The sequence below is a fragment of the Ovis canadensis genome, chromosome 13, assembly GCF_042477335.2.
Source record: "Ovis canadensis isolate MfBH-ARS-UI-01 breed Bighorn chromosome 13, ARS-UI_OviCan_v2, whole genome shotgun sequence".
NCBI classification, from domain to species: domain Eukaryota; kingdom Metazoa; phylum Chordata; class Mammalia; order Artiodactyla; family Bovidae; genus Ovis; species Ovis canadensis.
This window is the reverse complement of record NC_091257.1, coordinates 56809994-56820473: the sequence shown is the minus strand read 5'-3', so window position 1 is coordinate 56820473 and position 10480 is coordinate 56809994. Positions and strand designations below refer to the sequence as shown.

The following is a 10480-nucleotide window of genomic DNA, read 5'->3' as shown; positions in this document are numbered from 1 at the left end:
GACCTCCGTCCAGACAGAAGCCCAAGCTGGACAAAAGTTCTGGGAGAATTAGGGCATGAAAATAATGCTTGGAGCTTTCCCTAAGGGGAGACTCCACACGTGGCCACCTTGACCCAATCTCCTTGGGTAGAGAGAGCAGACTGCTGAATTGGGAGGGAAGCTCTTCGAAGCATGAAGGAAGTGTGACTCCAGGGAGGAGCCCCCTGTTTCCAACTGTGCTGCCCGGGGAGTGAGTGCTCTGAGCTCACACAGCCAGGAAGCAGGTCCCACACTGGGAGAAGATCTGGACTCTTGCCCCTGGGAAGAATTTTTTGCCCCCATCCATGATCCCCAGCATCAGCACAGGTCAGAACCTGGCAGAATACCCTCACCGTTAGCTGAGATGATGGAGAGAGAGACAGGCCCTTTTCCACTGTTTGCTGATGGATGAAACACCCCACCTCATTCCTGGCTTTGTCCCACTGGCTCTCAGGTTCTGACAATGTGGGGGATCTAAGTGGGCCTTCAACTTCCCTTCATCCAATCCCAGCTCCTCTCCTGGGCCCCAGCTGTTCTGGGTTTCCCTCCTGTTAAAGGGGTCCACCCCTGAGCTGGCTAAAAGTGACCCATGGCCCAGTGGTAGTGGCTGGAGCTGACGTGCTGGGTAAGCTGCAAAGGCATCATGTAAATATAAGGGGGGTTGTGCAAACCACAGTCTGTGGGCCAAATTCTGCCTGAGGCCTGCTTTTGTAGATAAAGTTATATTGGACACGGCCATGCTTTATTGTTTACTTAACGTCTGTGGCTGCTTCAAGCTGGAGATAAAGTAGCTACAATGTGGTTTGTATGGCTCAGAAAGCTGAAAACACATCTACTGTCCAGCCCTTTATAGGAAATGCTGGGGACCCTGGATATTAGAAGACAGTAAGCTATTTAGTCCCTGTAGAGTGTTACCACTTGGATGGAACCTTTTGGAGACAGTCTCTGGGGAGCGGTGTTGGGACTGACAAGTGGGCATCTTCTTTGATGGAGGCCCTGCTGCTCTCTGGTCCCTATAGTGGTTACACAACCCCATATGATGGCTCCCTACCAGCCCCGTGCAGGGGCGGGTCTACACTTTCCCACGGCCTTATCCCTGGTCCTTCTGAAGGTTGCAGCCTTAAAGCCAGGGGACAAATGTAGCCTTGGCTCCTAAGACCCAGCACATAAGCCAGAGGAACTGTGTGGGTGGGTTTGTCTTCCCTGAGGCTAGTGGGAGATGGAGCTCCTTTGGTCCAATGCTCTTGGAGGTGAAGAAAAATTCGTGACCAAGACACTCTCCTTTCTTTTAATTATACCTTTAATTTTGAGATCCTTATGGATTAACATGCAGTTTATAAGAAACAATACAGAAGACTCCTGGAGTCCTCATCTGGGTCATTTCCCCTGTGACTGCATCCTGCTGAATGAGAGGACAAGTCACAGAAGGATTCTGACCCTCTGCAGTCAGCACCTGAGTCTTTCCAGCATCACAAGGACACCTCGAGCTCTTTTCACAGCCCCTCCCCTCTTTGACCTCTGGAGCCAGCAATCTGTTCCTCACTGCCCACCTTTTTGTCATTTCAAGGTTATCTACACGTGGAACCTCACAACATGCCACCGTTGGGCCTGGCTGTTTTCAGTCTCTGGGGATTGCTGTGTGTGTGTCAGTAGTTTTTACCTTGTTACTACAAAGTATTATTCAAGGTATTGTAAGCCCACAGTTCCTTAAACCATTTATTCATTGAAGGATATTTGGGTTGTTAGTAGTTTGGGGCCACTAGGAATCAGCCTGCCACGTGTGTGTATAGGTTATCATGTGAACACGGAATTAGTGCAGCTGTCTCAAAGGAATGTGGCCCAGAGAAAGCAAAGGACTGTGGTGTGGCTGCCTTTTCCTGCTGATCTCCACTGATTTGTGTTTCAACTGGTTAAAATAGATAACAGTGTCACCCAGTGTTCCTACTCACCCCACTCCCAAGTCTAGGTGAGAATCCTACTCCTTCATCACCCTTACCTCCCCCACCAGCCCTGCCTCCCCCGTCACTCCCGTCCCCTCCATCACTCCTGCCTCCTCCATCACTCCCATCCCCTCCATCACTCCCGTCTCCCCCATCACTCCTGTCTCCTCCATCACTCCCGTCTCCCCCATCACTCCCGTCCCCTCCATCACTCCCATCTCCCCCATCACTCCCGTCTCCTCCATCACTCCCATCTCCCCCATCACTCCCATCCCCTCCATCACTCCCGTCCCCTCCATCACTCCCGTCCCCTCCATCACTCCCATCTCCCCCATAGCTCCCGTCTCCCCCATCGCTCCCATCTCCCCCATCGCTCCCGTCCCCTCCATCACTCCCGTCCCCTCCATCACTCCCATCTCCCCCATAGCTCCCGTCTCCCCCATCACTCCCGTCTCCTCCATCACTCCCATCCCCTCCATCACTCCCATCTCCTCCATCACTCCCATCTCCCCCATCACTCCCATCCCCTCCATCACTCCCGTCCCCTCCATCACTCCTGCCTCCTCCATCACTCCCGTCTCCTCCATCACTCCCATCCCCTCTATCACTCCCGTCCCCTCCATCACTCCCATCCCCTCCATCACTCCCGTCTCCTCCATCACTCCCATCTCCCCCATCACTCCCATCCCCTCCATCACTCCTGCCTCCTCCATCACTCCCATCTCCCCCATCACTCCCATCCCTTCCATCACTCCTACCTCCTCCATCACTCCCATCCACTCCATCACTCCCGTCTCCCCCATCACTCCCATCTCCCCCATCACTCCTACCTCCTCCATCACTCCCATCTCCTCCATCACTCCCATCTCCTCCATCACTCCCATCCACTCCATCACTCCCGTCTCCCCCATCACTCCCGTCTCCCCCATCACTCCCATCTCCTCCATCACTCCTACCTCCTCCATCACTCCCATCCCCTCCATCACTCCCGTCTCCTCCATCACTCCCATCCCCTCCATCACTCCCATCCCCTCCATCACTCCCATCTCCCCCATCACTCCCATCTCCCCCATCACTCCCATCCCCTCCATCACTCCCGTCCCCTCCATCACTCCCGCCTCCTCCATCACTCCCGTCTCCTCCATCACTCCCATCTCCTCCATCACTCCCATCTCCCCCATCACTCCCATCCCCTCCATCACTCCTGCCTCCTCCATCACTCCCATCCCCTCCATCACTCCCGTCCCCTCCATCACTCCTGCCTCCTCCATCACTCCCATCCCCTCCATCACTCCCATCCCCTCCATCACTCCTACCTCCTCCATCACTCCCATCCACTCCATCACTCCCGTCTCCCCCATCACTCCCATCTCCTCCATCACTCCCATCTCCCCCATCACTCCCATCTCCCCCATCACTCCCATCTCCCCCATCACTCCCATCTCCTCCATCACTCCCATCTCCCCCATCACTCCCATCTCCTCCATCACTCCCATCTCCTCCATCACTCCCATCCCCTCCATCACTCCCATTTCCCCCATCACTCCCATCTCCTCCATCGCTCCCATCTCTCCCATCGCTCCCGTCCCCTCCATCACTCCCGTCTCCCCCATCGCTCCCCTCTCCTCCATCCCTCCTGCCTCCTCCATCACTCCCATCTCCTCCCTCACCCTGCCTGCTCTATCACCACTCCATGTGTGAACTTGGGCAAGACAACCTGGTTCTGAGAGGGTTGCTCTTATTCATCTCAGCCTGTCTGTGGTAGGAAGGCCAGCAGAATCATCTAGGGTGGGGGTAGGGGTTGCCCTGCAAGGTCTTTGAGGGCGGGGGTGGGGGCAGTGTGGAGTGCCCTGGGTGCCTGTGACTGGGCTGATTCAGACTCCTAGACCTGAGGATGTATTGACCTGAGTGAAGTCTGCTACCCACTGTGTCTTGGAGGATCAGGGAGGAGAACACAACAGTAAACCTCTATCAGGGAAAATCTGCATGTCCTCTATGAAGCTGCACTGATACCTCGAGTATGCAGTTTCCTAGTGAAGGAAATACCTATATTTCTGCACCCCAACACTCATAACTAGAAACTCTGAGTTAAATCAAAATAAGTTTGTTTTACCGAATTCTGTGGAACCAGCTGCTTTTGCAGTGTGACAATCTAATTCCTAAAAATTGGTCACCATTTTAAATTTGGTGGCTTCCCTGATAGCTCAGTTGGTAAAGAATCCACCTACAGTGCAGGAGACCCCAGTTCGATTCCTGAGTTGAAAAGATCTCCTTGAGAAGGGATAGGCTATGCACTCCAGTATTTTTGAGCTTCCCTGGTGGCTCAGCTGGTAAAGAATTTGCCTATAATGCAGGAGACCTGGGTTCGATCCCTGGGATGGGAAGATCCCCTGGAGAAGAGAAAGGCTACCCACTCTACAATTCTGGCCTGGAGAATTCCATGGACTGTATAGTCCACGGGGTCACAAAGAGTTGGACACAACTTAGTGACTTTCATTTCATTTTCAAAATTTGGTGGGGGGCTCAGAGATGAATTATTATTATTATTTGTCTTTCAAACTTTTATTTAAGGGCACTGATCCATGATGGATTTTAGATCTTGTTGAATGCAGCCACATCCATAGACTGTATATACTCATTGAAAGCAATGATCTGCTCCTCCAGCATGTCTGTCCCAACTTTGTCGTCTTCAACTACACACTGTATTTGAAGTTTTTTAATGCCATACCCAACTGGACCTAGTTTAGAAGAGCCCCAGACCAAGCCGTCCGCTTGAATGTTTCTGATGCACTCCTCTAGTTTTGCCATATCGGTCTCATCGTCCCAAGGTTTCACGTCTAATAAGATGGAAGACCAGCGACAAGTGCCGGATTTTTGGCTTTCTTTGACTCATACTGGGCAAGGCATTCTCCTCTTAGCTTCTTGGCTTCTTCACTTTCCTCCTCCTCATCAGATCCAAAGAGATCAATGTCATCATCATCTTTACTACCTGCAGCTCCACTTTCTGTGGTGTCTTCCACATTAGTAAGGTCGTACTTGCCCAAAGCTTTCTTCACTCCTGGCAGGCTTGCCTTTTCCTTCTCATAAGATTTGATGTGATTATACCAATGGAGGTCATGACACAAGTCGGCAGGTGGTGGGCCGGAGACGGCTTCAAATACTGCCACATCTGCTTGTGATGGCACGCACCCCTCTACGTAACCCTTGTCCACCAAGTAGTCGTTGAGCACCTGGAGGCCAGCAGGGCTTTTCAAGTCTCCAAAACCCATGGCCACGGCTAATCTAGAACTGGGAGGCAGCGAAGAAAAAGAGGCATGCAACTGGTCAGCACCCAGCGCTAAGAGAAAAAAGGTCAGAGATGAATTATTAACACAACAGAATCACTCTGCTTTTAAAACACCCGGCGTAAAAGCACACTTGCTGAATCACTTAGGTGAAATGCTGGCAGCCCCTGGGCTCCTGGCTGCAGCCTGTTCTAGGAAACCGGTGGAACCACCTCCATTCTGGGTGCTGTGAGGTTGTCACGTGTGATCCCAAGCAGGCAACGAAGAGGCTGCTCCCCGTGTGGGTCTAGATAGGGTTCTGCATGTTGGGGCCCAGAGTGCCCTGAGTCTCCTCCTCCTTTCTGCCGCCCACAAGGTTCCCATGGGAAGAGAAGGGTGAGGGCAAGCTTGTGGGACGAGCTGGCTCGGGTGTGTCTCCCCTCTGCCCCCTCAGGGCACCTGCTGCGCTTGAGGTACCGGCAGGCTGCTGGGGTTTGGACGAGGAAAAGCCAGTCTCCCCAGAGTTTTGTTGCTGCTGTCCTGGGCTCTGCAGGGGGCCCCCCACCCCACCTCCTTCCCAGTCAGCACCAGGCAAGGAGGCCAACTCTTTCCCCAGAAAGAGCCCAACCTGAAGCCTTTTCTCTCTTCCACTATGGAGTTGAGGGGGGAGGAGGGGAGAGGCAGTGGTTGGCCCCTAGAATTCTTTTTTAAGATTTATTTGATATGGACCATTAAAAAAAAAGCTGTATTGAATTTGTCCCAGTATTGCTTCTGTTTTATTTATTTATCTATTTCTGGTCGTGAGGCACGTGGGATCTTAGTTTCCCAACAAGGGATTGAACCCACATCCCCTGCATTGGAAGATGAGATCTTAACCACCAGGGAAGTCCCAGACCCCTAGAACTGTTGTGTGGGAATGTGGTTCTGCAAACAGACCAAAGGCCTGCAGACCTGGGAGGACTTCTGAGGCCCCTGGGTCAGGTCTTGTCCCACAGAGTAAAATCTTTAGAGCCCAAAGTCTGGAAAGAATGCCACTGGCTGCAAGTAATAGCCAACAAGTCAAACAAAAATGCTAATAATTCCCTGTGCTGTACAATATAGCCGATATTTTACAGTACCTTGAAGTATAATCTATAAAAATCTTAAATCACTGTATCGGACACTTGAAACTGGAACAATAATGTAAATCATCCATCCTATGATAAAAATGCTAATAATGTCAAATAAGAAGTCTTGGCAGGGTGACTTTAGGGTCAGCCTCCTTTCATCTTCATGCTCTGCTCCTCTGAGTGTGTCCGCTCATCCAGACTCCATCAGCTTTGCAAACCAGCATCCGGAAGACCATACCAAGTATGGGGTGTCTATTTCTCATGTCTCTGCTTGAGGGCGAGGAGAAGTTTCCCCAAGCATCCAGCATTCTGCCTCAACCCACGTGGACGGCCTGTGTCACATGTCTGCCCTGGTCCAGGTGCTGGCCATGGGGTGGACTTGCCATCATTGGCTTAGACCTGGATCAACGAGTTTCTGATATCTCTTGATGCTTATTGCCGACAGGTACACAGGTGAACTTGTCTTAGGAAGAAGGAGAGAGAGCATCTTCCCCACAGCTCACTTTATACAGAGAGAAATGCACACAGATCTTGATAGACCCCAGGTAACTTTCAGCTGAACTACTATCATGGCTTCAGATGCAGGTGGGGCACTGGGTGGATAATCAGTGACACTAAGTTCCCCAGTGATATAGGAGTCAGCTGGGCAGCCTCCAGGGGCACTGGCAGGGCCACTGATTTCCATGTCAGGGCGGGGTCACCATCACCAGAGGCTATTTTTCAAAAGAAGCCAGAAATCCAAATCTTCACATAAAATCTTACACTTCCTAAATATTGATAATGAATTCACATTTTTACTGACATGATGGGGCTAATAAAAATTGTCTAAGAGCTGGACTTCTAGAAATGGGAATACCAGACTACCTGACCTGCCTCTTGAGAAATCTGTACGCAAGTCAAGTAGTAACAGTTAGAACCTGACATGCAACAACAGACTGGTTCCAAATTGGGAAAGGAGTATGTCAAGGCTGTATATTGTCAGCCTGCTTATTTAACTTCTATGCAGAATATATCATTGCTGAAATGCCGGGCTGGATGAAGCACAAGCTTGAATCAAGATTGCCGGGAGAAATATCAATAACCTCAGACATGATATGCAGATCACACCACCCTTATGGCAGAAAGTGAAGGGGAAATGAAAAGCCTTTTGATGAAAGTGAAAGAGGAAAGTGAAAAAGTTGGCTTAAAATTCAGCATTCAGAAAACTAATATCATGACATCTGGTCCCATCACTTCATGGCAAATAGATGGGGAAACAATGGAAAGAGTGAGAGATTTTATTTTCTTAGGTTCCAAAATCACTGTAGATGGTGACTACAGCCATGAAATTAAAAGGTACTTGCTCCTTGGAAGAAAAGCTATGACCAAACTAGACAGCATATTAAAAAGCAGAGATATTACTTTGCCAACAAAAGTCCATCATAGTCAAAATATGACCAACCGTAGTCAAAGCTATGGTTTTTCCAGTAGTCATGTGTGGATGTGAGAGTTGGACTATAAAAAAAGCTGAGCACCAAAGAACTGACACTTTTGAAATGTGGTGTTGAAGACTCTTGAGAGTCTCTTGGACAGCAAAGAGATCCAACCAGTCCATCCTAAAGGAAATCAGTCTTGAATATTCACTGGAAGGACTGATGTGAAGCTGAAAATACTTTGGATGCGACGAACTGACTCATTTGGAGAAGGGCGGGTGACAGAGGATGAGATGGTTGGATGGCATCACCGACTTGATGGACATGCATTTGAGCAAGGTTTGTGAGTTGGTGATGGACAGGGGAGCCTGGTGTGCTACAATCCATGGGGTCACAAAGGGTTGGACACAACTCAGTGACTGAACTAAACTGAACTGAAGAGCCGGACCCAACTTGGAGCCCGTGATGCTCCTTCTTTGGATAAACAGGTCAACATCTGGAAGTTGGGATGAGGCTTTGCTGTGGCCTCTTTGCACTGACTGGCAGTGGGACCCCTACTTCGGGAGACATCAAACATTACAGGAGAGGTCTGAGGGCACTGTTACTGTTCCCAGATCTAGGGACCAGAACACTTTCTAGCTGTGATCTTCTAAAGAGCACTAGAGAAGCAAGATAAGAGAAACCAGGACACTCAGAGGAAATTACCAGGGATGTTTCCTGCAATGAATGTCCCAGGCTGTGCTGGAAACAGGTAGGGCGTGGATGCTGTGATTCATCATTTCATGTAATTCAGAATTGTAATTCAGAGATGTAATTCAGAACTCTTTTGGGAAATGAAAGGTGATGATAAAACAGACACCAGTTAGTTAGTTCAGTCGCTCAGTCGTGTCCGACTCTCTGCAACCCCACGAATCACAGCATGCCAGGCCTCCCTGTCCATCACCAACTCCCAGCGTTCACTCAAACTCAAGTCGATCAAGTCGGTAATGCCATCCAGCCATCTCATCCTCTGTTGTTCCCTTCTCCTCCTGCCCCCAATCCCTCCCAGTATCACAGTCTTTTCCAATGAGTCAACTCTTCACATGAGGTGGCCAAAGTATTGGAGTTTCAGCTTGAACATCAGTCCTTCCAATGAACACCCAGGACTGATCTCCTCCAGGATGGACTGGTTGGATCTCCTTGCAGTCCAAGGGACTCTCAAGAGCTTTTCCAACACCTCAGTTCAAAAGCATCAATTCTTTGACGCTCAGCTTTCTTCACAGTCCCATTCTCACATCCATACATGACCACTGGAAAAACCAGAGCCTTGACTAGACGGACTTTTGTTGGCAAAGGTTTCTGCTTTTGAATATGTTATCTAGGTTGGTCATAACTTTCCTTCCAAGGAGTAAGCGTCTTTTAATTTCATGGCTGCAATCACCATCTGCAGTGATTTTGGAGCCCCCAAAAATGAAGTCTGACACTATTTCCACTGTTTCCCCATCTATCTGCCATGAAGTGATGGGAGCAGATGCCATGATATTAGTTTTCTGAATGCCGAGGTTTAAGCCAACTTTTTCACTCTCCTCTTTCACTTTCATCAAGAGGCTCTTTAGTTCCTCTTTACTTTCTGCCATAAGGGTGGTGTCATCTGCATATCTGAGGGTATTGATATTTCTCCCGGCACTCTTGATTCCAGCTTGTGCTTCTTCCAGCCCAGCGTTTCTCATGATGTACCCTGCATATAAGTTAAATAAGCAGAGTGACAATATATAGCCTTGATGTACTCCTTTTCTTATTTGGAACCAGTCTGTTGTTCCATGTCCAGTTCTAACTGTTGCTTCCTGACCTGCATATAGGTTTCTCAAGAGGCAGGTCAGGTGGTCTGGTATTCCCATCTCTTTCAGAATTTTCCACAGTTTATTGTGATCCACACAGTCAAAGGCTTTGGCATAGTCAATAAAGCAGAAATAGATGTTTTACTGTGGCTCAGATCATGAACTCCTTATTGCCAAATTCAGACTTAAATTGAAGAAAGTAGGGAAAACCACTAGACCATTCAGGTATGACCCAAATCAAATCCCTTATGATTATACAGTAGAAGTGAGGGATAGATTTAGGGACTAGATCTGATAGATAGAGTGCCTGATGAACTATGGAATGAGGTTCATGACATTGTACAGGAGACAGGGATCAAGACCATCCCCATGGAAAAGAAATGCAAAAAAGCAAAATGGCTGTCTGGGGAGGCCTTACAAATAGCTGTGAAGAGAAGAAAAGCAAAAAGCAAAGGAGAAAAGGAAAAACTCTGAATGCAGAGTTCCAAAGAATAGCAAGGAGGGATAAGAAAGCCTTCCTCAGCGATCAGTGCAAAGAAATAGAGGAAAACAATAGAATGGGAAAATCGAGAGATCTCTTCAAGAAAATTAGAGACACCAAGGGAACATTTCATGCAAAGATGGGTTTGATAAAGGACAGAAATGGTATGGACCTAACAGAAGCAGAAGATATTAAGAAAAGGTGGCGAGAATACACAGAAGAACTGTACAGGAAAGATCTTCAAGACCAAGATAATCATGATGGTGTAATCACTCACCTAGAGCCAGACATCCTGGAATGTGAAGTCAAGTGGGCCTTAGAAAGCATCACTACAAACAAAGCTAGCAGAGGTGATGGAATTCCAGTTGAACTATTTCAAATCCTGAAAGATGATGCTGTGAAAATGCTGCACTCAATATGCCAGCAACTCCACGACCAAG

The 10480-nt window shown here is 48.9% G+C and overlaps 1 pseudogene; it reads right to left on the bottom strand.

Moving 5' to 3' along the window:
* Positions 1-4498: 4498 nt before the first annotated feature.
* LOC138417859 (elongation factor 1-beta pseudogene) lies at positions 4499-5262 on the bottom strand (annotated as a pseudogene).
* Positions 5263-10480: the final 5218 nt, after the last annotated feature.